This window comes from Simochromis diagramma, unplaced genomic scaffold (genome assembly GCF_900408965.1).
Source record: "Simochromis diagramma unplaced genomic scaffold, fSimDia1.1 OVJJ01000131.1, whole genome shotgun sequence".
Classification (NCBI taxonomy): Eukaryota; Metazoa; Chordata; class Actinopteri; order Cichliformes; family Cichlidae; genus Simochromis; species Simochromis diagramma.
In genome coordinates, this window is record NW_024387200.1 from 1,880,725 (window position 1) to 1,908,724 (window position 28,000).

The 28,000-nt window shown below is 40.6% G+C and overlaps 1 pseudogene; it reads right to left on the minus strand.

Annotated features, from left to right (window-relative positions):
* Positions 1-16,937: 16,937 nt before the first annotated feature.
* On the minus strand, positions 16,938-26,468 carry LOC120745891 (annotated as a pseudogene).
* Between the last annotated feature and the right edge of the window lie 1,532 nt (positions 26,469-28,000).

Sequence of the window (28,000 nt, forward strand, 5' to 3'; positions counted from 1 at the left end):
AAGGCCACCTGTCATGGAGTTCGTTGTACACCGTCAGGCTGAGCTATTCAACGTTCTCTAAGGACATTTTGTAGGTTTTGGACAAGATTTTGTCCCAGACCTTATGGGAAAGCCTCTGTATAATGAAATCTGATGTTCCTGGATGCTATGTCGCTGTCTCATTTTCTTGGCTCATGGCGTGCATTACCAGATCTTTAGTGAAATTTTTCACCACTTCTTTGTACTCTTCCCTGTTTTTAGAGACACTGAGTACTCGTCTTGGTAAAGCCAAAAGGTGTTTGGTGAAGGTTGGGACTGTGATATTATCAAGTTGTTCCCTCAGATAAAAAATCAGATACTTTTCCTTGCAGTTGTGTGTTTGGCACAGATCCTTGAGAATGGCCCTGTCTATCTTTTTCAGCCATTTTGTGGATATGTCCAAATGTTTCAGCCCAATTTCAGGCCAGATTCTCTCAATCAGGCGATCGCTGATGCAGTCAGGAGTCAGGCGCTCTGTGAAGAGCTTGTATTTAGAAGAGACTTTTTCTATGGCCTGTGAAACCACCAACTGAATAACTCTATGGACGCACAACTTCTCCCCCATGTTCTGTGTTTTCGTGTTGACTCCGCCCTTCTCAGCGCTCTGATTCACCTCCTGTATTTCTAATGAGGAGGACAACTGGGGTTGCCGTGTCTTCTATCTCCGTCTTAGCCTCCGCTAATTCTTTTCTCTGCGTGTCCAGTTTGTTCTGCATTTCTTTTGTGTCCTTCACCAGTTTCTGATCTTCCAGGACTTTCTCTTTTTCTTCCTCCAGATTTTCTGTCTGTGTTTTCTGATTCCACTGAGTTTCTTTCAGAGGGGCCTCGTGTTTCTGAAGCTTTGCGAGCTCGGCAGACAGACCGTCTGTCAAGGGGTTGACAATTTGTTCAAACACAGTAAGAGAGAAATGAGACACTGGCAGACCGACTCAGAGTTTCAAAGACGTGCGCACGGGTGAGAGTCTCTGAGCAGACTAACACACCGAGCACCGTTTACTCGCTTTATTTATAAGGCAAAATGGGTTACATAGTACTTCCTCTTTCAACTGAAGAGGGGAGAGCTCAGGCATTGTCTTAGCTATCTAACTTCTGCACACAAACTGAAAAACAACGACACAGCAGTATTCATGCTTATCTGACATCGCAGACACTGAAGTAAAGAATGCATGTATATATCCTGTCTTTGTCAAACATCTCACACACTTAAGCAAGGAATACATTGTGTTCTTTTCAACAGTAAGCTTTACCGTGTGAAAATATATAAACACTTGATTATAAGGCATACTTGTTTCTACTTGATTATACTTTAATGATTTAACTAAAATAAAAATTCTCTTAACATTCCCTCCTGATGTTAATATATTTCACATGTTTTACTCAATGCATAGTCACTTGTTAGTCACATTTTCAACTTGCACGTCATTCAGTGAAATAATTAAACAACAAGCTTGTCAAGATTGTCATAGAGATTTTCTGAGCGTCTCTCAGTTGTTTCAAAACATTCAAAGCATTTGTCATGTTTAATGAATGGATGTTATCAGGTATGTAGGTACAACATGTCTTGTTGAACAGTACACAGAGACCTCCTTTCTCTGCAAGAACAATGTCCAAAGCTACTCGGTGTTGCATGACAGTGATGCGGATTGCATCAATTTCTTCATTCTTCTATGGTATTGTATAGATATCGGTACCAAGCATTGTTCATCCAAGGGTGAATGTGATCTTGGGTCATCTCAGTTAGATGGGAATTGTTGGTGTTATTCTGTGGGCTCTTCCAGGTATCAGCCAGAAGAGCATCACCCCTAAGATGATGCCGGCCACCAGTCAGATCAGGCGGCACATGAACCGTTTCCGTTGAAAGTGACAAGCACTTAAACATACCAGCTTTGGGGCTGGTGCTGGCGGCTCTTCTTCTCCTAGATTCATCACGTTGGCTCCTTGCATTTCAGGCGTCCCAGGTGTTGTCATTGGTTCCTCTCTTTGGTGGGATGGGTCCCTCTTTATTATGTGTTTGTTCTTCAGGGCGACCAGGCACACCCGAGCTCCCACGTGAGTAGCACTGCCGAGGAAGCACAGGGCGGGAAACCCGTTCAGCCCTGTCCTCCAGCAGGGGTTCACGTAAGAGTCAGGGGAACCGGCGTCTTATTGTGGTGCAAACACTTTCTTCACGTGGGATTGATGAATCCACGAAACTCGTTCGGCTATCTTACACGCTGTGGGTGTGGTAAGTAGCACCTGGAAGGGACCTTCCCACTTTGGAGCACTCCAGTTTTTCCGCTGGAGGACTTTAATCAGAATCCAATCACCGGGGTTCAACCTGCAAGAAACTGAAGAAAAGTCACTCGGCAGTTGATTGCTTAATCTCACTTCTTTATTCTCAAATAGTTTTGTCATCCATTCTGCCATTGTTGTTTCTGCAATAGATTTATTAATTGGCTCACTAATTATGGGGAGGGGAAAGGGTCTACCATGTACAACTTCAAATGGTGTCAGACCACCTGCTCCTTGAGTTATCCTCATCCATAATTTAACTAAACCTAGGCACTCAGGCCATGGTTTTTTAGTTTCCTCCATACATTTTCTCAATCTCTGTTTAATTGTGCCGTTAGTTCTCTCGACTAATCCTGCACTTTGTGGATGATAAGAACAGTGATGTTTTATGCTGAAGCCTAAAGCTTCAGAAACTTTACTTATTACTTCATTAACAAAATGTGTGCCATTGTCTGATCTTATCAGAGATGGAATACCATACGTCGGAATGAAATGATTACATAGACACTTCGCTACTGAAATTGCATCTGCTTTTTTTCACTGGATATATTTCTGGCCACTTGGAAAATACATCTATTATCACAAGTGCATATTTGGAGGATTGTGATTCATTTAATTCTATGAAATCCATATGGACAGTGTGAAATGGATGCGGTGGTATAGGGAAATGCCCTCGCTTTGGACGTAGATTTCCCTGTGCGTTGTGTCTTTGGCAAATCATACATGTTCTGATAAACTCTTGTGCTGAACTTTCAAAATTTTTTGTATAGAATTGTTTATTAAGAATATTAATCATCCCTCCTGATGACACATGAGTTTTCCCATGTGTCACTAAAGCAGCAGTTCTATGCAAAGATTTTGGAAGCACTGGTTTGCCATTACACATCATGAGGTTGTCTTTTAATTCTGCTCCATCTTTCACCCAAGATTTTTGTTCACTCAGCGATGCTGTTTTCTGTGCATCTGCTAGTATTTCTAAAGGTATTAGATCTATGGTTTCTGTTGTTAAAACATCAATTTGTTTTTCTGCAGCTGCTTTTGCTGCTTTGTCAGCAAAGTTATTTCCTCTCGTAATTTCTGTGTCGTCCTTTTGATGAGCTGCACATTTGCATAGTGCTAATTCTTTTGGCAACGTTATTACTTCTAATAGCTTTTTTAGAAGGTTTGCATGTTGAACTGTGTTGCCTGAGGAAGTTGTCATTCCTCTGTTATGCCATATTTTAGCGAAATGATGAACTGCTGAATAGACATATTGACTGTCTGTGTAAACATTAACACTTTGACCCTTATATAAAGTACATGCTCTGATGACTGCGGTCAATTCTGCACTTTGAGCAGAATTTGAGGAACTGAGAGCTTTTGCTTCTAGCACTCAAAGGATATTGTGGTTTCACAGGCCTTCTGGCCCTTATGCTGACCTAACTATCAGAGTGTCATTAGAGAATTTCATTTTCACTTGAGGCAATTTTAGATACCTTCTAGTTTTTCAAAGAATTCACACATCTTACATATTTCAAACTTTGAAGTTTTTTGTTTTGTATATATTTTTTTTTTTTTTCCCTAAACTTTGCATTGTTCATAGCTCACAGTTCTAAAACTAGGCATTTGTAAATCATATGCCTAATCACTATGTGTCACCATAATCCACAAGTATTGGCACAAATTTGTTTACAAACTAACAAAATAATCAAACAAAACAAAAACGTACATGAGTCAGGAAACAAAAAGACAAAGAAAAATGCTGCCAGAAACAAAGCAGAAGTGTGAGGGGAAACTGAGCTCACAGACAGCTGCATGTGTTCGCTTTTAACAGCATGCAGCCTCTGCTCTAAAAAACAAATAAATAAAAATAAATAAATAAAAATAAATGTGTAACATGCTCATCAACTTAGCGGTGTCCACACATTTAATTCAGCTTCATAATCCTGTAGGTTTAGTTATTATCTACAGGGTTTGGCTTATTAGTTGTTATTATAGATGTGCTCTGTATCTCAGTAATATTTATCTAGGATAAATGACAGGTTTCCAAGCAGGTTAAGTGCCTCTATGCACCTAATTGGTTTAGATATTGCTTTTATTTTCTTCATCTCATATGTCATTATACTGAGTTTGAGCAAACCTTTAAGCTTGATGCAGACTTCTTCATAACAATATTAATATTATATTTTTATTAATTATTATCATCTTTTTCTCTATATATAATAACAATAGTGTATTACAATATTTTATTAGTGTATATCACTATACTACTACTAAGCTAATTTAATAGTTAGGATCATCTTACTCAGCAAACAGATAATTTATAGTTCATCCAATCTGTACAAATTTGCTTTTTCTCTGAACAGGTTTGTGCCTACTTTTGGACTGGTCTTCTGTTTGCCTCATCTCAGATCCAACCTTCAGATTATTATATTTTATTTTGTATCCATCAGGGACTGTGGACGAGCTGCAGTCTCACCCACTTCCAGGATGGAAACATTTATCTTTTCACACACTTTCCTTGGCTGAACAATGACACAGCCTTAATCTACCTTATGCTTCTCTCTTTTTTATAGGAAAGGTTTTCATGTGAATGATTTCCTTTTATTTATTTCATACAATCTGGGCATGATGGGTCATAAATGCACTGATTTTTGCAGCCACGGCCACTATCTCTATGTGACATAAAAAGGGGATCAGTTAGATGCTGTTTTGTCACATGTCCTGAGGCTGATTTCACAATTATAGTGTTTTTTTGAGAATGTTACATTTGGGACTTCTACAGTTAAGACAGTTCTACAAGCTCCTGTGTCTCAAAACATTTTTTAACGGCACACCTTTCACATATATTACAACTGTTGGCTTGTCTTCTGAACCTAACAGTAGTTGTTCTGCATTGTAAACCTCCGCTTCATCTGTTTCACTTCCTTCCTCTCGTGCTAGTCATTCATCACGCCTTCTACGCCTGTCATCATTACTTTCCTGTTCCTGACTTACACTCCTGCAGTCTCGAGCAAAATGCCCGTTTTTTCCACAATTATAGCATTTAATATCTCTCGTCCCTTCTTTGTCCTACTTTTTGCTTTTTTCTTCTGACTTTTTCCCTCATACAGTTCTTTTTGCAAAGCAGCTTTTAAAGCAGTTATTGACTCTTGGTTACATTTGCCTTGCCAGGCTGGACAAGAAATTTTATGTGGATTTCTCCACCTATTTGCACTGACTTTTCCTGCATTTTGACAGTTTTTTTCCAACCATCCTTCATCTGCTGTTAATTTTACTTTAGTTTTAGAGTTACCCATTTTGAACTAATTACGTCAAAACTGTGACACCTTCTTTGGCATGAAAAAGTGAGAATGGGTTTTTGATAACAGCCTTCTACTCTCTCACTAATTGAGAGAGCGGTTATCGATTTTACGTGATGAAGCACAACCCTTTTTTCCACCTTTACCAATACGTGAGTGTACACAGGAAAACAGTTTGAGAAGTGGTTCGACCGCGTATTGGGTCGTAAAAACAACTCACTCCTCACAAACAAAGCGCGTTTCTATGATTTTTATTGAGATTTTCCGTAGGCCTATTTATTTGTGTAACACCTTCACCTTCAGCCACTCTTCTTGAGTGACCGGAAACCTGTTCCGTTACAGCCACTCCCAGAGCGACCGGAACTTTTAATAGCGATTTTTCTAGAATTTCGCTCTTGCCTGTCGTCTTCCTAGTCCCGCATGGACACTGAGATCTGTCGGCGTACCTAGGTTTACACACTACTTAAAGGAAAATCTCAATATCAACGTATTTTAGCGCTTGGTGGAATGCAGTGTTTCATATTCACCTCTACTGTGGCGCTGCGTTTTTGGATCCGGTGCTCATCGGGTCCTGGAGCCGTGAAAGCCGAACGCTGACCGGAGATCGAATTCACGTTCCCGGGTTTTTCGTTTTACTGATCAGATTTCTTCCAGCGCAGGCATCACGACGTCAGGATCCGATGGAGACCGTCTGTGGAAAACTAGACGTTAAAAATAACAGTCAGTTATCCGGCTACGAAGGACCAATTAAATGTCAAGGGGTTGACAATTTGTTCAAACACAGTAAGAGAGAAATGAGACACTGGCAGACCGACTCAGAGTTTCAAAGACGTGCGCACGGGTGAGAGTCTCTGAGCAGACTAACACACCGAGCACCGTTTACTCGCTTTATTTATAAGGCAAAATGGGTTACATAGTACTTCCTCTTTCAACTGAAGAGGGGAGAGCTCAGGCATTGTCTTAGCTATCTAACTTCTGCACACAAACTGAAAAACAACGACACAGCAGTATTCATGCTTATCTGACATCGCAGACACTGAAGTAAAGAATGCATGTATATATCCTGTCTTTGTCAAACATCTCACACACTTAAGCAAGGAATACATTGTGTTCTTTTCAACAGTAAGCTTTACCGTGTGAAAATATATAAACACTTGATTATAAGGCATACTTGTTTCTACTTGATTATACTTTAATGATTTAACTAAAATAAAAATTCTCTTAACACCGTCCTTCTCCTGTTTCAGGATCAGGATTTCACTGTCCCTCTGCCTAAGCTGCTCTTTCAGACGGTTCATCTCAAGGTCAAAGATGCGGGTCTTTTCCTGATCTGAACAAGTCTGTTCCTCTTTTTCTTCCTCAGCTTGGATCCCATATTGTTCCAGCTTGGTACGCATCAGTGAAATTTGGGCCAACAGCTGTTTGACTTGCTGTCTGGCTGTCTTTGAATCCTCTTTTAAAAGTTGATTTTCCGACAGAGTGTTTCGAAAGGCTTTCCTAACCTGAGTAAGTTTGTCCAGAACACTTTTTAGCAGAGTGCACCTAATTTTTTCTTCCTTGCCTTTCTGAAGCTGTGCAAGCTCAGCAGACAGACTGTCCTTGTCCTGTTTGAGGATCAGGATTTCGCTGTCCCTCTGCCTAAGCTGCTCTTCCAGACGGTTCATCTCAAGGTCAAAGATGCTGGTCTTTTCCTGATCTGAACAAGCCTGAGCCCCTTTTTTGTTAGTGGTGCTCCTCATTTGCACTTTGCGTGACACTGACTCATCAGTGAGTTCTCCAGCTTGGATCTCATATTGGTCCAGCTTGGCACGCATCAGTGAAATTTGGGCCATCAGCTGTTTGATTTGCTGTCTAGCTTCCTTTGTATCGTCTTTTAAAAGCTGATTTTCACAAAGAGTGTTTTGGAAGGCTTTCCTAACCTTAATAAGGTCATCCAGTGTACTTTTTGGCAGAGTGCACATAAATTGTGCTTTTCCTTTCTGGTTGCTCATTTTGACATTTAAAACAAAGCTGCGGTGTTACAATAAATCAGATATTTGGATACATCTTGGATACATATGGATCCAAGATGGCGCCGCGGATGGCAGCCTCGGTACTGCGCTCTCTCGCACTTTTCTTGTTTTTGTTTATTTTCTGCGCTTTTGGTCACTCAGACCACATCACTTTCTCCAGAGATCAACTGCTTAACATCAGGCAGTCATCTCACTATAGTTCTTATCCATTTTTCACAAACCCGGAAAGTTTTTTGGAGATTTTAGTTGGAGGCGCAGCAGCTCTCTGTGGCTCCTGGAGAAGACGTAGACGGGGGAGTCGCGCCGGTGCGCTGGTGAAACTACGTCGGCGAGGATTCCGCACAGCACTCCCCTCCATTCACCTCGCGAATCTCCGCTCTCTTCCAAACAAAGTCGACGAATTACTGCTCTTAAACCGGACTAACAAGGACTTTGCACGCTCTGCTGCCCTCTGCTTCACTGAAACTTCAGTGAGCGAGTCCCAGACGCTGTCTTAAATCTGCCGGGCTTCCAACTTCACCGGGCGGACCGCGAAACAGAGCTCTCAGGGAAAACAAAGGGTGGTGGAGTCTGCTTCTACATTAATGAAGGTTGGTGTACTGATGTCACAGTGTTACAGAAACACTGCAGCCCACACTTGGAAAGTTTTTTCATCAACTGTAAACCTTTTTATTCACCGCGGGAGTTTTCTTCCTTCATGCTGGTCGGAGTTTACATCCCTCCACAGGCCAACGCGAACAACGCACTGTGCGAGCTGGCTGACCAGATTACTACCCTGGAGAGGAAATTCCCGGATTCCTTTACAATTATTCTTGGGGATTTTAACAGAGCAAACCTAAACTACGAACTCCCTAAATACAGACAGCATATAGACTGCCCCACCAGGGACAACATCATACTGGATCACTGCTACACCACTCTAAAAGATGCCTATCGCTCTGTGCCCCGGGCAGCTTTGGGACATTCTGATCACTGCATGGTCCATCTTATTCCAGTTTATAGGCAAAAACTCAAACGTGCCAAGCCTGTAGTCAAAACTGTGAAGAAGTGGACTAACGCAGCAAAGCAGGAACTGCAGGACTGTTTTGACTCTACTGATTGGACTGTTTTTGAAGCTGCATCTGAGAACCTAGATGAGCTCACGGACACTGTGACATCATACATCAGTTTCTGTGAAGACGTGTGTGTGCCAACAAAGACCTTTTGCACATACAACAACAATAAACCATGGTTCACTCCTAAACTCCAACATCTTCGCAAGGCCAAGGAGGACGCCTACAGAAGTGGTGACAGGGTCCTGTACAAGCAAGCCAGGAACACACTGACCAAGGAGATCAAAGCAGCTAAAAGGATCTACTCCCAGAAGCTGGAAGAACGGCTCTCAGCCAACGACCCTGCGTCAGTGTGGAGGGGCCTGCAGGAAATCACCAGCTACAGACGCCCCCCACCCACTATTGAAGCAAACAAAGACCTGGCCAACGAGTTAAACACTTTCTATTGCAGGTTTGAGACGGACAGACTCCCACGCCCCACCCTCCCCTCCCCAGGGACATTGCTTCAGACATTGACCCCCAACACACCTTCCACCTCTCCCCCCTTCACCCTGCCCCTCCCCAATCAAGACTCAACGACCATCCAGACTCAACGACCACCACCACCCTCTCCTCAACGACCACCACCACCCTCTCCAATCCAGACTCAACGACCTCCACCACACCTCTCACCCCCCTTTCCTCCTCCCTGAAACTAAGAATACACACTCAGGATGTGAGCCGACTATTCCAGAAACAGAAGCCCAGGAAAGCCCCAGGACCAGATGGCGTCTCACCCTCCTGCCTCAAAACCTGTGCTGAACAGCTGGCTCCCATCTTTACTCGCATCTTCAACAGATCCCTGGAGCTGTGTGAAGTTCCCTCCTGCTTCAAACGCTCCACCATCATCCCTGTTCCCAAGAAACCCACCATCACAGGACTGAATGACTACAGACCTGTCGCCTTGACGTCTGTGGTCATGAAATCCTTCGAACGACTGGTGTTAGCCCATCTGAAAGACATTACAGGCCACCAGCTGGACCCTCTGCAGTTTGCCTACCGGGCAAACAGGTTAGTGGATGATGCAGTGAACATGGGGCTGCATTACATCCTGCAACACCTTGACCGCCCGGGAACTTATGCCAGGGTCCTGTTTGTGGACTTTAGTTCGGCTTTTAACACCATTGTGCCTGAACTTCTTTCCTCCAAACTCTCCCAGCTCAGCGTGTCACCAGCTACCTGTCAGTGGATCACCAGCTTCCTGACAGACAGAAAGCAACAAGTGAGGCTGGGGGAGATCACCTCTGAAACCCGGTCCCTCAGTATTGGTGCCCCTCAAGGATGTGTCCTCTCACCACTACTGTTCTCCCTCTACACTAACGACTGCACCTCCAAGAACTCGGCTGTTAAACTCCTAAAGTTTGCAGATGACACCACTGTCATTGGCCTCATTCAAGATGGTGATGAGTCTGCATACCGGCAGGAAGTTGAGCGGCTGGTACTCTGGTGCAGTCAGCACAATCTGGAGCTGAACACTCTTAAGACTGTAGAGATGACAGTGGACTTCAGGAGACATCCCTCAACTCTGCTCCCCCTCACCATATCAGACAGCCCTGTGTCAACTGTGAAGACCTTCAAGTTCCTGGGCACAACCATCTCCCAGGACCTGAAGTGGGAGACCAACATCAACTCCATCCTCAAAAAGACCCAGCAGAGGATGTACTTCCTGAGACAACTGGGGAAGTACAGTCTTCCACAGGAGCTGCTGATCCAGTTCTACACTGCGGTCATTGAGTCTGTCCTGTGCTCCTCCATCACAGTCTGGTATGGAGCAGCCACTAAACAGGACAGGAGCAGACTGCAGCGGACTGTACGGGCAGCAGAAAGGATCATCGGCACCCCCCTGCCCTCCATCCAGGATCTGTACCTCTCAAGAACCAGGAAACGGGCAGGGAAAATCATCGCAGACCCCTCACACCCTGCACACAGACTTTTTGATCTGCTGCCCTCTGGCAGACGGTACAGAAGCCTGCAGACCAGGACCACCCGACACAGGAACAGTTTCTTTCCCCTCGCCATCTCCCTTCTTAACAGTTGACCTGTCACACTGCTCCCACTGCCAGACTGCAACTGCACCTTATGTACATTATGTAGTATTCATTCCACCTCATTCATTTCTGTATTTTATGTATATAAGTTTAGATTCGTTATTTATAGTTGGTTTACATAGCTTTGTGTATGTATGTGTAATGTGTATATATAGACACGTGTGTGTGTGTGTGTGTGTGTGAGATTTACATTGCTGTGCTTGAGAGTCACCATCTACCGGAACCAAATTCCCTGTATGTGTCTGCACATATACTTGGCCAATAAACACGATTCTGATTCTGATTCTGATTCTGATATTCAGATTTGACTGAGAGTAGCAGAACAAAAGTTCATCTAGTCAATCGCTCGTGACTGTAGGTAAGAAACGTGCTTGTCTAGTGTGCAGTTTCAGCTGGCTATTTAAGGACTTGAGTTGACTGTGACGTTATAGCCTGATTCTCGTGCCTTTCATGTTTGAAACAGGCTCCGCCCTCCACAACGTTCCATATTGGCTCATTGAAAATAGATCCCGCCCACAAAGAACAGGCTGCCAGAGTTTTACAATTAAATTCATATTTAGAAATAATAAAATAGAAATTATTGAAAAATATATTCATTTAAATTTATTATGATTCATCCCTCTTCATTTACCCGAAAACCATTTTCACCACTTACTCAAAAGCCCTTCTCTGTGGTAGAAAACCTTTATTTTCCACGCTCACTTCACTTCCATCCGCCTCTATCACGTCTTTTGCCCACTCCGAGATTATTGCCTGTGCCCCTGTTGCTTACTCATAATAAGGTAGGAAGGAGAGTATTTCAAACCAGCAGGTGACCTGATCTATTAATGTTTTCGACACACAGTTTACTTCTAACTGCGCAATTTTTAACAATGAAAAAATTATATCTTCATTTTCTTTGTTGAAATAAGCTGAACTCTCTTGTGTTTAGAAAAGAATGCAAATTTTTAAATCAACCTTAAAACCAACCACACCGATAAAGGCTATTTGCTGTTTTAATAACGTTTAATTGCCACTGTATGAGCTTATCTTGTGTTGCATCCTTAAGAGAGAGACCTGCAGCTGCCTCCTTCCTTTGGCTCCTTGTTTGTCTTTATCTGAGCATCACTTTTGCCTCCACTATGACGCCCCTCGTAGCAACATTTAACTTTAAAGACAGATAAAAAAAAAAAGTCTCAGTTTTGAGCGTAATCAGCTTTTAGTTATTCTGACCTCACCATAGCGCCATCTGTTCAACACGACATCTGTGTGCAGACTCATGACCAAGGAATTAATTGTGGATTTTAGGAATACCGGGAAACCCTTGACCCCTTTGACACTCAAGGGGGTCAACGTGGACATTGTGGAGGACTATAAATATCTCGGAGTACACACACCCTGTTCTTGCCTCCTTACACTGGTTGCCTGTCCATTTTAGAATTCATTTTAAAATTTTATTGCTTGCTTTTAAAGTCTTAAATGGCCTGGCTCCGTCTTACCTGTCAGACCTTTTACACCAATACACTCCACAAAGGTCTCTCAGATCATCTGACCAGTCACTCCTTGCTGTCCCCATGTCGAGACTCAAACACCGAGGGGACCGAGCTTTCGCTGTTGTGGCCCCCAAACTATGGAACAAACTGCCCCTCCATATTAGGCTGGCCCCAACACTTGAAATGTTTAAATCACTTTTAAAAACACACTTTTTTTCAAAGGCCTTCTAGGAGTGTTATCAGAGCCAGTTTGTAGTCAGTTTTTAGTCAGCTGTTGGTCATTCTTAATCTTTTTACTTTGTTAATCTTATTCATTATATATCTTATTGTTTATTCTACTCATGTTGATTTATTTTTATCTTCTTTTTCAATTATATATTTGTTTTGTTTATTGATTTCATTGTATGCTTAAAGTATGGTTTTAACTGCTATCTCTGTTTTATTATTGGAAAGCATTTTGGTCAACTTTGTTGTTTTTAAAAGTGCTATATAAATAAAGTTGGATTGGATTGGATTGGATAAACAATAAATTTGACTCGGTCAAAAACACCACTGCACTTTACAGGAAGGGCCAGTGTCGTCTCTATTTTCTGAGGCGACTGAGATCCTTCATCTGTCGGACAATGCTCAGGAATTTCTATGAGTCTGTTGTGGCCAGAGCTATCCTCTATGCTGTTGCATGCTGGGCCAGCAGGTTGAGCATTGCTGATGCCAACAGACTCAATAAACTGATCCACAAGGCCAGTAATGTTGTGGGTATGGAGCTTGACTCTCTTAAGGCGGTGTCAGAGAGGTGAATGTTGTCCAAGATAAAGACAATGTTGGACAATACCTCCCACCCACTCCATGACATGCTGGCTAGCCACAGGAGCACGTTCAGTGAGAGACTGAGATTACCAAAAAGCGCCACTGAACGATACAGGAAATCATTCCTGCCTGTGGCCATCTCCCTGTACAACTCCTCCATCTAACACACTGTAAACACTGCAATAGTTACATCCTTTTGCACATGCTTCTTCCTGCTTGGTAATGTTGCTGTCTATTTTCTGGATATATTTATTATTTGCTGATTTGTATATATTGTGCTATTCCTTATATTGACATATTGTATTGCTAATAATCTATTCTCTTTTTGTTTTTGTTTCTGTTTTTCTCATTGTCACTATACGAGAGCAACTGTAATCCACATAATTTCCCTAGGGATCAATAAAATATTCTGATTGATTCTGATGTCACAGGTATTAAAACACATGAGAGAGATGCTGGTTCATCACAGCCATAAATATGTTAAAACTGAAGATGTGTTCAAGTACCAGATTTAGTGCTATATGAGGTATTTTAATCAAAAAGGCTGCGAGACAGTGTTTGGATCCACGTTTTTCCATGTTGTCTGCAAATATCAAAAGTGAGGCTCAGTGTTTGTTGTTAAACTTTAACCTTACCTATTCCCTGCAATAAAGAAAACACATTTGTTGCAAAGTTCAGTTTGTTATAACAGTAAGAATAAGCTTACCTAGTTACACCTACAGTGAGTTTTGTAAATCGTGCCTCTGACATATGCGCTCCATACAATAATAAATAAAAAAAACTGAAACTAATAAAAAAAAACTAAACAAACTGAAACAGTTTTAAACAATAAAAACTAAACTGATATGAGCAAACACAGACTGGAAACTAACTGAAGGAAACTAACTGAAACTAAAATCAATGAAGTAAAATAACTTTGCAACAATTAAAACAGGTCTCTCACAAATAATCAGTCGTCATGTAAACAATCCTGAGGAGTAATATAAATCGTGTCTGAGATTATTAAGTAACGACAGAATGGTGCAGCATGATAACCGTTAAAAAACAAGCAAACCAAAAGTTCAAATAAGACTCTTCTTTGGTTTTATATGTATAATATAAACTGTACATGTCATGGTCCGCGGCCCGGCGTCCGAGCTGATGGGATGCCCACGCCCACGGGCGTGGCTGTTAACTCCACACCTGCATCCCATCCCAGGCGATCATCAGGTGGACTATTTGATCCAGCCCAGCCTGCTGCTCCACGCCAGTCCGTTAGTCGTCTCACAGCGGTAACGTACACCTGCGGGAAAGCGATTGTGAAAACTCTCATTTGTCTGAACGAGCGCTAACTCTGTCCTGTGCACTCAGATAACAGCTCGGCGTGTTTTTGAGCCACCTGTCTGTCCACCTGCCCGTCTGGAGTTTGGATCGCCTTCAGTACTCGTCACCTCGACTTTCCTGGAGCTCCCCCGCGGACCCTCACCCCTCCCTCCGGCTCCCACGGCCCCGCTTTCACCGTAAGACTCATACTCTCCCCCACGTATGCTGCTATTTCCCTGCGCCCCAATAATTCTTTTCTTTTTTCTGTTGCAGCCTCCCACAGTCCCGTTTTCGGCGTTCCTTCGCGACTCATCTCCCGGTCCCTTGGTTTCTCTAGTTTCACGCGTGTTTTCCTTCTACCCTCCCGGGACATATTCAGTTAAAATAAAGTTTATTTTCTCGTACTCCTGTGTGTGTTGGCTCTGCTTCTGGGTCCAGCTTGTGCACTGAACCTCGGTTCATGACAGTATTTTATTCTTAGGGGATATACTGTATTTAAAAATTATCTAAACAAAATGTCAAATAATTCCTTAAAGACTAGGAAAAAGAGAAAAAAAACGCACAGATGGTTAAAAAATCACTTTGTCCTCATTGATGTTTTCAATGAAATATAAGCGTGACAGATTTTGAAATCAGATGATTTGACATATTCTGTCTCTTCAATAAAATAATATGCAAAATGTTTCTCAGTCAAAGTGTCTCTGTGAGTGTAGATCAGAGTCATGTCTTCAGGGTCATAGAAGGACACCTCCCCCCCTGTCATAGTTCAGCTGGACTCTGATCCTCTGGAGACTCTTCTTCACTGTCACAGTCTGACCAACAACAACTGTGTATTTTCCAATTCAATGATCTAAACACCAAATCCTATGAATTACATTTTCTTTTCTAGGCATAATGTATCTGTGTTAGAAAACTTAATCACATAATTATAAAGAGACTTTATTTTTAAAAAAAAAGCTGTCTTTAAATTTGCTGTGATCTAAATAAGAATCATGTATAGTTTACAGTGTACTTTATTTAACTTTTATTTAGAAATAATAAGGCAGAATATTTGTCACCTTGTAACTTGTTGGGATGGTGAAAATTTTGTTAAGTAAAGGTTTTTAGTTTTTTTTCACTGTGAGCAGCTGACATGTTGTACTGCACTCATGTCTCGTCCCATAAACCAGTTTCACCCTGCTCTAAAAAAACAGTCAATGCTTTTACTTGTATTTTTCTTTTTATTTGGGTTCATTTTCTACTGAATGCTGGTATACTCGACCTTTCTCTCTCTATTTTCTCAGCTCTTTAAGTGCATATAACTATTTTTGTCTCCAGATGATATAATGAAGATGATTATAATGATAAGGAATATTATATATAGATTATAGAACTGAGGATGACTATGAGGAAGTTGACAGTTATGATGATGATGATGTGATGATGATTATTTGGCATGCTTCTCTATGGGGCTCTGTGTTGCCAGTGCAGACTGGCTGCCTTTTGTACATAGCTGAGTGACCGTCAGCACCAAGAGTCACTGCTGCTTGAAAGAGTAAAGATGCTCCAGCAGGGGGCGCTGTCACACAAAATAAAGCACAAACGCACACTGAGGCAGCTTGATGCTTCTAATGTAGCTGCAGAATAACTTTAGATCAAACAGACAATCCAGTCAGAGACATCAGCAGTTCATCAGTGTAGAAGAAGAACCAGCTTCCATTCAGATTATTGATCAGGGCTGCACAGTTAGGACTAAAATGACACTGATGCCTCTAATAAATCATCATCTGTAAGAATTATCAAAGGTGAAATAAAGAACAGTGATTCATTGTGCAGCCCTGCATATAAACTACATGAAGTGTCCTCCTCTTGAGGCCACTGTGAGCTCTGCTGCCTTCCTGTTATTTAGTCAGATGAAGCATCACTGAGATGAGCTGGAGCCACTCTGAACTTCTGCCATCTTCTTTTTACAGTCGCTGACTGAGCTGCACTGACAACACTGAGCCGGCTTCTCTTCATAGGGTGTCTTTCACTCTTTCCCCACTCTCTCTGTTTCCAACCTCGTTCCATCATTTCTCTGCAGTTGGCTCTTTCTACTTTCCCTTTGTCTCTTTTTGTCACTTTGGGTTTCTTCTGTATAATAATATTAATCCTCTAGTTCTCGGATTCTTCTGATTATTGCTCTGTTCTCTTACGTGCTTCACGTGTTTGTCTAACTTCAAGAAAATGTGTTAAGGTGTTATCAATAAAATGACAGTTTAAATAGAAAGTTCAGCGTCCTTCTGTGTTTACAGACACATCAGACAGGCTTTGATGTATTTTACTGACAGAAAAAAAAGCAGGAGATTAATGAACTTGTTTTGCTGATATTTTACTTGGTCATCAGGTGAAAAACACCATTTACAAGACTAAATCCTCAGTGTGCTGATGTGTGTTTCGCATCTAGAACATGAACGAGTCTGAAAACACTGAACACACAGCAGCTCCAAGTGGGGAAAAAAAGGTCATGGGGGAAAAAAAGCACCAAATATTAATATATTATAATAATATATTAATATATATATTAAAAAAAATAAAAAAGGATAACAAGATTAACCTGAAGATGGATAATTGCAATGATTATGTGGCAAAAATTACAGATCTGCTCATATGCTCATCTTAGGTGTCTTTTTTTAAACTGTTTTCTGTTGGTTTATTCACAAAAGAAAAAAGAAAAAAAAAGGTCAAGGTTATTATCAAGGTTACTACAAACAAATTAAAAACTACACGAGAAAAGGAAAAAAACTGTTTAATTAAAAAAAAAATCTAGACTTATTAAGAACAGAAATACTGGGCCTCCTGCCTCTGAGATATGCCCTCCATACAAAAATACTGAAACTAATAAAAGAAAAAAAAAAGAAATAGAAACAATTTTAAAACAAAAACTTAACTGAAATGAGCAAACCCAGGCTGGAAATTAAAATAAATGAATTCTAAGAACTTTGAAACAATTAAAACAGTTCTCTTAAAAATAATCAGTCTAATATTCAGATAATATGTCTTATATATATTGTACATTGACATTTCAATTTATCCTTATGGGATATACTATATTTAAAAACATTATTAATAAAACTGTCAAAAAAGTTCTTAAGGACTAGGAAAAAAGAATCACGTCGACCTCATCGTTGTTTTCAATCAAATCTCAGTCTGACAGATTTTGATATCAGAGGTTTTGGCGTCTCCTGCATTTCCAACACTGAAATATGGGAAGAGTTTCTCAGTGAAAGTGTCTCTGTGAGTGTAGATGTGAGTCATGTCTTCAGGGTCATAGAAGGACACCTCCCCCCTGTCATAGTCCAGCTGGACTCTGATCCTCTGGAGACTCTTCTTCACTTTCACAGTCTGACCAACACCATTATTGTATTTTCCACTGCGATGCATTAAACACCAGATTCCATATTTTGGTGAAACAGAACGCTCTCCCTTCCTCTCAACTGACTCTTTAACTAAACCCACATCCCAGTCAGGATGGTCTCCCACCTCCACCTCCCAGCTGTGTTTCCCTGAGCTGAAGCCCTCAGAGCCAAAAACATTGGCATACTTAGTGTTTCTCTCTGGATTATCAGGAAGCTGCTGCTTTGTGTCTCCATGTCTCACACTGGTCAGATCATCAGACAGATAGAGATAGGGGCTTGCAGTGTTTGGGTCCAGAATGACAGGACTGAAGTGGACCTTCTCCTTCATCTTCTCCCACACTCTGAAGGACAGGTTGCCCAGGTGTTTGGCCACATCTATCAGTGCTCCTGAGACCAGCTGTGGATCTGACACTGAGCTCTGGGCTCTGGCTCTGCTCTGAGTGTCTTTATAACTGCTGAGGAATGGCACGCTGTGTTTCTGCAGCTCTTCTTCAACAGCACAGATGCTGTCTGACAGAGAGGAGATCTGCTCCTCAATCATCTTCATCTCTCTGCTGATAGTCCTCCCCTTCTGCTCCTCTTCCTCCCTCAGAGCTGCCAGTCTGGACTCCTCTTCCTCTTTCAGGAACTGCTGGAGCTTGTTGAACTCTGCTCTGATCTGCCTCTCTGTGGACAACAGCTGCTTCTTCATGTGTTCCCCAATTTTATTGTAAGTTTCCTCCACTTGTTTGTATTTGTTCCTCTTGTCCTGCAGAGACTTTAAGTCAGATTTCAGCTGCTCCTTCAGGTCACTGACTGCTTCTTCTACAGGAACCACTTTGTGACTCTGGTGGAGAGAAAACTCACACACAGGACACACAGCTCTCTGCTCGTCCACACAGAACAGTTCAGGCTCTTCCTCATGTTTACTGCACACCACTGTTAATTTCTTCTCTCCCGTTTCTGTCTCAGATGATCCAGATTTCTGTCTCCCAGCAAATGAATCAGCAAGTTCTTTGAGAGCAAAGTTCACAAGGGGATAATCCTTTGAAGATTTTCTTTTACAAATGGGACAGTTTTTGTTTTTAGTTTGTTCCCAGAATTTCTGCAGGCAGCTTGAACAGAAGCTGTGGCTGCAGCTCAGAGACACAGGATCTCTGAAAGTCTCTGAACACACATGGCAGCTCAGGTAATTTTCCAAAAGTCTGACTTTCTCAGCCATTTGATCTTTAAGTATTATTAACTCACCAAATTAGTGTCTCTGGAACTTTCTGATTAAAATTCTCCAAACGTGTGTTCTTAGCAGAGATCTCACTCCCTGTAATGGCGTCTCAGCTCTGTTTAAAAGTGTCGAAATTTACTTTCATTTTCACGAATCACAGTCACGTGGCAAACTGAAATGTGCATATAATATTTGTATTCGCTAGAGGGCGCTGTCACAGTAATTAAGATAGTTTCCAGGTTGTACTTCACAAAAACACGACTGAAAATTGAAAGATCGTTGACTTCTCTAAGTGTTTTTTAAAAAAACTAAACAGATATTTCAATAAGGAGAAGGAACTGAAGATGATTTATTATATAAGAATTCAGCTATGCTATGTTGTGATTAGACTACAACGGCCCATCAGGATGAAAGCAGGATGAAATCCCAGCTGTGACAGGAACCAGGGCCGATGTCTTTTGTTCTCTGTGTGCTGCTGTGATGAAATGAGTCATGCTAGATAAGTTTATACAAATGTACATGATTGAAACTGATGAGTCTAATGTGTTGTTAGAGTGAGAAGTCACTAACTTTGAAGCAGAGTTGAGTTCAGACATTTAGCATGAACCAAACTGCTCTGGTGAGTTTGTATTGATGCACATTCATTTTAGTGCTCTGCCTTGTTATACCTCAGCAAAATGTTCGAATAACTGCTGTGATGTTTATAGTCAAAGGAAGAAGCTATGGTACAGACCCTTAGTGCCATCATCACTTTTCTGCCCCTTATCTGGTTACATAAACAAATTTAAAAATATGAATAAAGTATAAAAAGTGTCACAAAGACTATGGCTCAGGGCAGACTGACTAAACAAATAATTTGTTTGCTTCTCCAACATGTCAGCAGGTCTGTGCTCAGGACTGAAAAACAAGATTCAGTCTGCAAAGAGGATAAAAAAAGTTTTATTAGTTTGTAATTAATAATCTACCTTCTTGAGGACACACAGCTCTGTCTTCATCCTCACAGTACCAGTAAGGGACGTCTGGATGTTTTCCAAACACCACCTCCTCCTCCTCTTCCTCCTTTTCTTTTTCTGTCTGCAGCTCAAAGATACGGGATCTCTGAAAGTCTCTGAACATACATGGCAGCTGATGTAAACATGTATTTTACCTTGTTGCTATTTTTCAGCCCCTCCAGAAGATCTCTAGGCAGTTTGGTCCAAGCTTATCCGGCTCGCTGATGAGGCAGAAAAGACCGGCTTGAAGATCAACATCAGAAAAACAGAGGTGATGCGGCTGAACAACCGACAAGAACATCCATTGCAGCTACAGGGAGACTTGGTGGAAACCGACCACTTTGTCTACCTGCCTTTAAAAATAACTCATCCATTTTTACAGGAAGTTACCAAACATTTTGAATAACAAACCAAAACATTACCAAACTTTCAAAACTTTACAACACAGCACTCTGGGAGTCATTTACACCAATTGGTATAATTATGGAACCATTTGGTAAATTGATATTTACTTTAAAGGTTTTCTGTGGTTTTAGGCTGAAGTCAGCTGCAGGGGTTTTGCACAAATTAGCAAAATTAAAATTTCAAATGCCTCGAATGAATAAATACTGATCAACTGTGCAGTCATACAAATAAACTACCTGAATGTTGTCTTCTTAATTTGAACATGAACTCTGCTGCCTCTCTGTCTTCTACCTCCAGTCACTGTCTGAGCTGCAAGGATAACACTGAGCCGGCTTCTCTTCACAGGGTGTCTTTCCAAACTTACTTCATCATTTCTCTTCAGGCAGCTCTTTCCTTTGTCTCTTATTGTTACTTTGGATTTCTTCTGTGCAATAATATTAATCCTCCATGTCTCTGATTCTTCAGATTTTTGCTTTATTCTCTAACTTTAAGAAGATGTGTTAAGGTCTTGGCAATAAAATGACAGTTTGAATACAGCAAGAGTTAAACCATAAGAGTTAAGTTAAAAATTTCCTTCAATGTTTATAGACAAACCAAAATGCAGCCAGACTTTGATATTTTTTATTGGCAGAAATAATCCAGGAGATCACTGAAATCAGGAATCTGACATTTCCATCATACAGGGAGTGCAGAATTATTAGGCAAGTTGTATTTTTGAGGAATAATGTTATTATTGAACAACAACCATGTTCTCAATGAACCCACAAAACTCATTAATATCAAAGCTGAATGTTTTTGGAAGTAGTTTTTAGTTTGTTTTTGGTTTTAGCTATTTTAGGGGGATATCTGTGTGTGCAGGTGACTATTACTGTGCATAATTATTAGGCAACTTAACAAAAAACAAATATATACCCATTTCAATTATTTATTTTTTACCAGTGAAACCAATATAACATCTCCACATTCACAAATATACATTTCTGACATTCAAAAACAAAACAAAAACAAATCAGCGACCAATATAGCCACCTTTCTTTGCAAGGACACTCAAAAGCCTGCCATCCATGGATTCTGTCAGTGTTTTGATCTGTTCACCATCAACATTGCGTGCAGCAGCAACCACAGCCTCCCAGACACTGTTCAGAGAGGTACTGTTTTCCCTCCTTGTAAATCTCACATTTGATGATGGACCACAGGTTCTCAATGGGGTTCAGATCAGGTGAACAAGGTGACCATGTCATTAGTTTTTCTTCTTTTATGCCCTTTCTTGCCAGCCACGCTGTGGAGTACTTGGACGCGTGTGATGGAGCATTGTCCTGCATGGAAATCATGTTTTTCTTGAAGGATGCAGACTTCTTCCTGTACCACTGCTTGAAGAAGGTGTCTTCCAGAAACTGGCAGTAGGACTGGGAGTTGAGCTTGACTCCATCCTCAACCCGAAAAGGCCCCACAAGCTCATCTTTGATGATACCAGCCCAAACCAGTACTCCACCTCCACCTTGCTGGCGTCTGAGTCGGACTGGAGCTCTCTGCCCTTTACCAATCCAGCCACGGGCCCATCCATCTGGCCCATCAAGACTCACTCTCATTTCATCAGTCCATAAAACCTTAGAAAAATCAGTCTTGAGATATTTCTTGGCCCAGTCTTGACGTTTCAGCTTGTGTGTCTTGTTCAGTGGTGGTCGTCTTTCAGCCTTTCTTACCTTGGCCATGTCTCTGAGTATTGCACACCTTGTGCTTTTGGGCACTCCAGTGATGTTGCAGCTCTGAAATATGGCCAAACTGGTGGCAAGTGGCATCTTGGCAGCTGCACGCTTGACTTTTTTCAGTTTATGGGCAGTTATTTTGCGCCTTGGTTTTTCCACACGCTTCTTGCGACCCTGTTGACTATTTTGAATGAAATGCTTGATTGTTTGATGATCACGCTTCAGAAGCTTTGCAATTTTGAGACTGCTGCATCCCTCTGCAAGATATCTCACTATTTTTGACTTTTCTGAGCCTGTCAAGTCCTTCTTTTGACCCATTTTGCCAAAGGAAAGGACGTTGCCTAATAATTATGCACACCTGATATAGGGTGTTGATGTCATTAGACCACACCCCTTCTCATTACAGAGATGCACATCACCTAATATGCTTAATTGGTAGTAGGCTTTCGAGCCTATACAGCTTGGAGTAAGACAACATGCATGAAGAGGATGATGTGGACAAAATACTCATTTGTCTAATAATTCTGCACTCCCTGTATTTGTTCAGCAGGTAAAAAGACGAAATCCACAGTTAACAAGACTAAATCCTGATTGTGCTGATGTGATCTGGAATATGAAGTGAGAGTTCACAGAAACACACTGGAACAAACAGCAGCTCAACTGTACAAATGTTCAACAATTATGAAATAAAGGTTTCTGGTCAGTCAGTAGCAAAGAAAACCACGATTCTGTCAATGCCACAGACACCTAACTGTTTTTCAGCTCACATGTTATTAAGGGACGTCAATGGGGAATTGCTCCAATAAGACTTTTTTTTTAAAGACACAATGGCACACTGTTGGGCCATAAATATTTCAAAAACATAATAGCTTTCCACTTTGGCCTCCTGCCCTGGTTTCTATAGATACACTTTATGTAATGTGCAGTATCGGCTATTTGCTTGGTTGATGAAGTGTCTTTCAATGCCCCCTAGGTCTCAGAGGGCCTCGTTCAGGTCAAAAGTATGCACAGCCTGGCTATAAATAAGGATGGGGCATACTGGAACTAAAGAGGTGTTACTTAATGGTCTATAAAACTTGAAACAAGATTCCATGATGTAAACCAAGGAGGCTTTAAAATGAACTCTAGGCTTAACATGGAACATTATACAATGTTTGTTGGAGGCCGGTTTTGGCATTGTGGATATGTCATGTTAACTCTGAGGTATTTTTTTATATATTTTTTTATTTGCTCAGATTAATCACAGTGCTCAAGCCAATGCAGGGCACTTGCACATATTGCGTCTCCCTTCGTCTTATCAGCACTGTGAATATGTAACTGCCTCACATATTGATTTCTTATCAAACGCTGCTTCAGAGAAAGACTCAGGAACTGAAATCTGAGGAATAATATGAATAGTATCTGACAAAGCAAATTACACAGGATATAGAAACAATCTGAAAAACAAAGAATGAGCTTTAGTTTGTATGAATGCAACTGAATAAATGTCAGACAGTCAACATTATTCTGCAATGACACGTTCTAAGGAAAACATGGCTGAACGTACACAGTTTGGCTTATTTTGCAACGTAATGGAGGACATGCCATAACAAACACATTTAAATGAAACAGATCACTTAAATTATTCATAGACAGTTAAATATCAAAAGATGACATTAGGATTATTTATGAGTCAAGTCTATTTATCATTTTGAAACCATTAAAAGAGAAATTGCCACAATGCTGTTATTAGCCAATATGGATCTAAATAATTGATGAAGGAAAGGAAAGTGGCATTTATCAGTGCTTGCTTATCAATCCCACATCAATTTTGCACTGTTTATATATTTAAAGAACTGATTTCATGAACACCCAGTGACTTTACAACTGCTACATATTGGCAAAAAAGGCAGAAAATCACCAAAAAATGAACAAGTAAATAAAAGGATTTTAACACATTCAAAGTGAATATTAAACAAAACAAAGACAAATGACATTTATGATTCAGTTTTGCTGTCTGTGATTTGAAAATCATTTCTATCTCATTGTATGAATTCATGCAGGTTCTAAATCTTTCTTTCTGCAATGTCTCACATAAGAAAGAACAACAGGAGTTGCCTAAAATAAAACAAGCTGTAACAAAAGCAAGAAAGCTTCAGAGAAGAGAAAACAAAACTAAAAGAATCACAGAGACCTCATTGCAGTTTTAAACCGTAATATGATTTTTACTGTTTTACTTATCTGTTTTATTGGGTTGAGTTGAAAATCTAAGGTGTATTATGAATTGTCCCCGACAAAGCAATTTACACAGAACTTAGGAATAGTCTAAGAAACAAAGAGTGAGCTTTAGCTTGTATGAATAGAACTGAATAATCTTTTAGAATGTGTCATTGCAGATTATTCCAAAGAAATTATTATGTCATCGTACACAGCTTGGTTTGTTTTGTCGTGATGTAGAACATACCATTAGAATCACATGTAAATAAGGACAAGCCTTTACTTAAATTCATCACTGATTGGGAAGTATCAAAAGAAAAGAAGACACTGTGTTTATTTATTAGACAGATTTAGCACATTCTGAAAGCGGTAAAACACACAACTGTTATAAATTTGACAAAAACAGAAGGGAATCCAAGAAAAATGAACAAATGGAAAAGATGGCTCTTGTCAGTTTTACATGATCCAACATTTGATGCATTATTTCTGAAATTGGATTGTTAAACGTAATTTGAAACATAAAAGGATCTGAGCTACATTTGTAATTTCATTTTGAAAGTGTTAAAATTTTATTTCTGCATTTCTCACATGAAAAATGCCTTGAGAACAAAACAAAACAAAACAAATAAACACAAAACAAGTTGTAACAAAAGAAAGAAAACACGAGAGAAGGGGAAAAATTCAGTAAGACCACTGAAAAGACCTCGCTAAAGAAGTCCAGACGCTTTTCTTTCCCAAGCTCCTTAGACCTCACTGAAGTTTTCAAAGAAATCTCAGTCTGACAGATTTTGATATCAGAGGTTTTGGCATTTCCTGCCTTCTCCAATACTGAAATATGGGAAGAGTTTCTCAGTGAAAGTGTCTCTGTAAGTGTAGATCAGAGTCATGTCTTCAGGGTCATAGAAGGACACCTCCCCCCCGTCATAGTCCAGCTGGACTCTGATCCTCTGGAGACTCTTCTTCACTCTCACAGTCTGACCAACACAATTATTGTATTTTCCACTGCGATGGAGTAAACACCAGATTCCACATTTTGGTGAGAAGAACACTCTCCCTTCCTGTCAACTGACTCTTTAACTAAACCCACAATCCAGTCAGGATGGTCTCCCACCTCCACCTCCCAGCTGTGTTTCCCTGAGCTGAAGCCCTCAGAGCCAAAAACAGTGGCATACTTAGTGTTTCTCTCTGGATTATCAGGAAGCTGCTGCTCTGTGTCTCCATGTCTCACACTGGTCAGATCATCAGACAGATAGAGACAGCAGTTTGCAGTGTTTGGGTCCAGAATGACAGGACTGAAGTGGACCTTCTCCTTCATCTTCTCCCACACTCTGAAGGACAGGTTGCCCAGGTGTTTGGCCACATCTATCAGTGCTCCTGAGACCAGCTGTGGATCTGACACTGAGCTCTGGGCTCTGCTCTGAGTGTCTTTATAACTGCTGAGGAATGGCACGCTGTGTTTCTGCAGCTCTTCTTCAACAGCAGAGATGCTGTCTGACAGAGAGGAGATCTGCTCCTCAATCATCTTCATCTCTCTGCTGATAGTCCTCCCCTTCTGCTCCTCTTCCTCCCTCAGAGCTGCCAGTCTGGACTCCTCTTCCTCTTTCAGGAACTGCTGGAGCTTCTTGAACTCTGCTCTGATCTGCCTCTCTGTGGACAACAGCTGCTTCTTCATGTGTTCCCTCATTTCATTGTATGTTTCCTCCACTTGTTTGTATTTGTTCCTCTTGTCCTGCAGAGACTTTAAGTCAGATTTCAGCTGCTCCTTCAGGTCACTGACTGCTTCTTCTACAGGAACCACTTTGTGACTCTGGTGGAGAGAAAACTCACACACGGTGCACACAGCTCTCTGCTCGTCCACACAGAACAGTTTAGGCTCTTCCTCATGTTTACTGCAAATCATTTTCAATACCTTCTTTTCTTTTAGTGTATCAGATGATCCAACTTTCTGTCTCTGAGCAAAAGAGTCAGCAAGTTCTTTTAGTGCAAAGTTTACATCTTGGTAATCCTTTGAAGATTTTCTTTTACAAATAGGACAGTTTTTGTTTTTAGTTTGTTCCCAGAATTTCTGCAGGCAGCTTGAACAGAAGCTGTGGTTGCAGCTCAGAGACACAGGATCACTGAAAGTCTCTGAACACACATGGCAGCTCAGATAGTTTTCAAAAAGTGCAAGTTTTTTAGCCATTTGATCTGATTTTCAGATTTCTTTTTCTCCCCCAAATAACACGACTCACCATAAATACAGATCCCAGCCTTCAGTGTAATGGCGTCTCTGCTCTGATCAACGTTATGACTCTTTCGGTTTCATTTACTCTGTTGTGGGTGGAGCTGATAGTAACAAACCTGCCATTTGACTCTGTCCACAATAGATGGAGCTCTTTCTGTGTTAAAGGAATACTCCAACACCTTGTCAAATTCAAGTAGTTGTGTAAAGAAATTTTACTGCAATAACTTTCATATGCATCACTGAATTCTTTTGAGCTTCCTCTTAAGCCAGCAGTTGGAGAATGTTTGGTACTCACAGGTCCAGCTTTCTATGGATGAACATTTCCTAAAATCCTAATAAATCCCAGCAGTCACCACCTGGCTGACAATCATGGGGAAACCAGTATGACAGATATTTAATATCAGTGGTTTTAACCATGATTGTGATTTTTTATTTCTGCTTTGTTCTTCAGTTTCAGATTTTCAACGCCTTAGACACACGTTTATTATGTTTATTTTTATCTACTTAAGTCATTGCCAAGTTGACAGAGAGGAAAATCTTTCACTTTAAAATTCATATAATACAGAATAGTTTGTCCCACTAAACACCTCATCAACTTTTTGATGAGGTGACAGTCAAGATTATTCTGCAATGACACTTTCAAAGGAATTATTGCTGAATTGATATATACAAGTGCACAGTTTGATTTATTTTGCAAAGTAATGCAGAACATACCATAAGAAACATATTCAAATAGAGAAAATCGCTTACTTAACTTACTTAACAAGACATTAGCATTATTTATTAATCAAGTTATCAATCAGGTTTTTTTTTACATTTTGAAACCAATAAAAGACACATATTAGCTAGAGATTGTTATCAGCTGATTCTGATCTCAACACTGATAAAACAAAGCTAAGTAATATTTATCAGCATCCATTTATCTTTGTCACGTCAATTTTGGACAGTTTTAATGTTCAAAAATAGTTTCATGAAGAGTTAAATGACTTAAAAACATTTATACATTTAATAAAAAAAAAAACAAAAGAGCAGGGAATGAATGGAAAATGAAGAAATAACCAATAATGGATAAAAGATTGCATCACCTCACATTTGGGGCGTCATTTTTGAATCACCTTTAAACTGAATTGGAAAAAAACAAAACAAAAACAAATGACATTTATCATTTTGCTCTCTGTGCTTTGAAAAGAATTTATATTCTATTGTGTAAATTGCTTTATGTGTTACATTTTTATTTCTGCTTTTTTCAAACAAACAAACAAATAACAACAAAACAAGATGTAATAAAAGAGGGAAAGTGCGAGAAAAGAGAAAACAAAAACAAAAAGTTCACAGAGACCTCGTTGCACTTTTCAAAGAAATCTTAGTCTGACAGATTTTGATATCAGAGGTTTTGGCGTCTCCTTTCTCTCCAGTACTCAAATATGGGAAGAGTTTCTCAGTGAAAGTGTCTCTGTGAGTGCAGATGTGAGTCATGTCTTCAGGGTCATAGAAGGACACCTCCCCCCTGTCATAGTCCAGCTGGACTCTGATCCTCTGGAGACTCTTCTTCACTGTCACTGTCTGACCAACAAATATAATGTAGTTTCCACTGTGA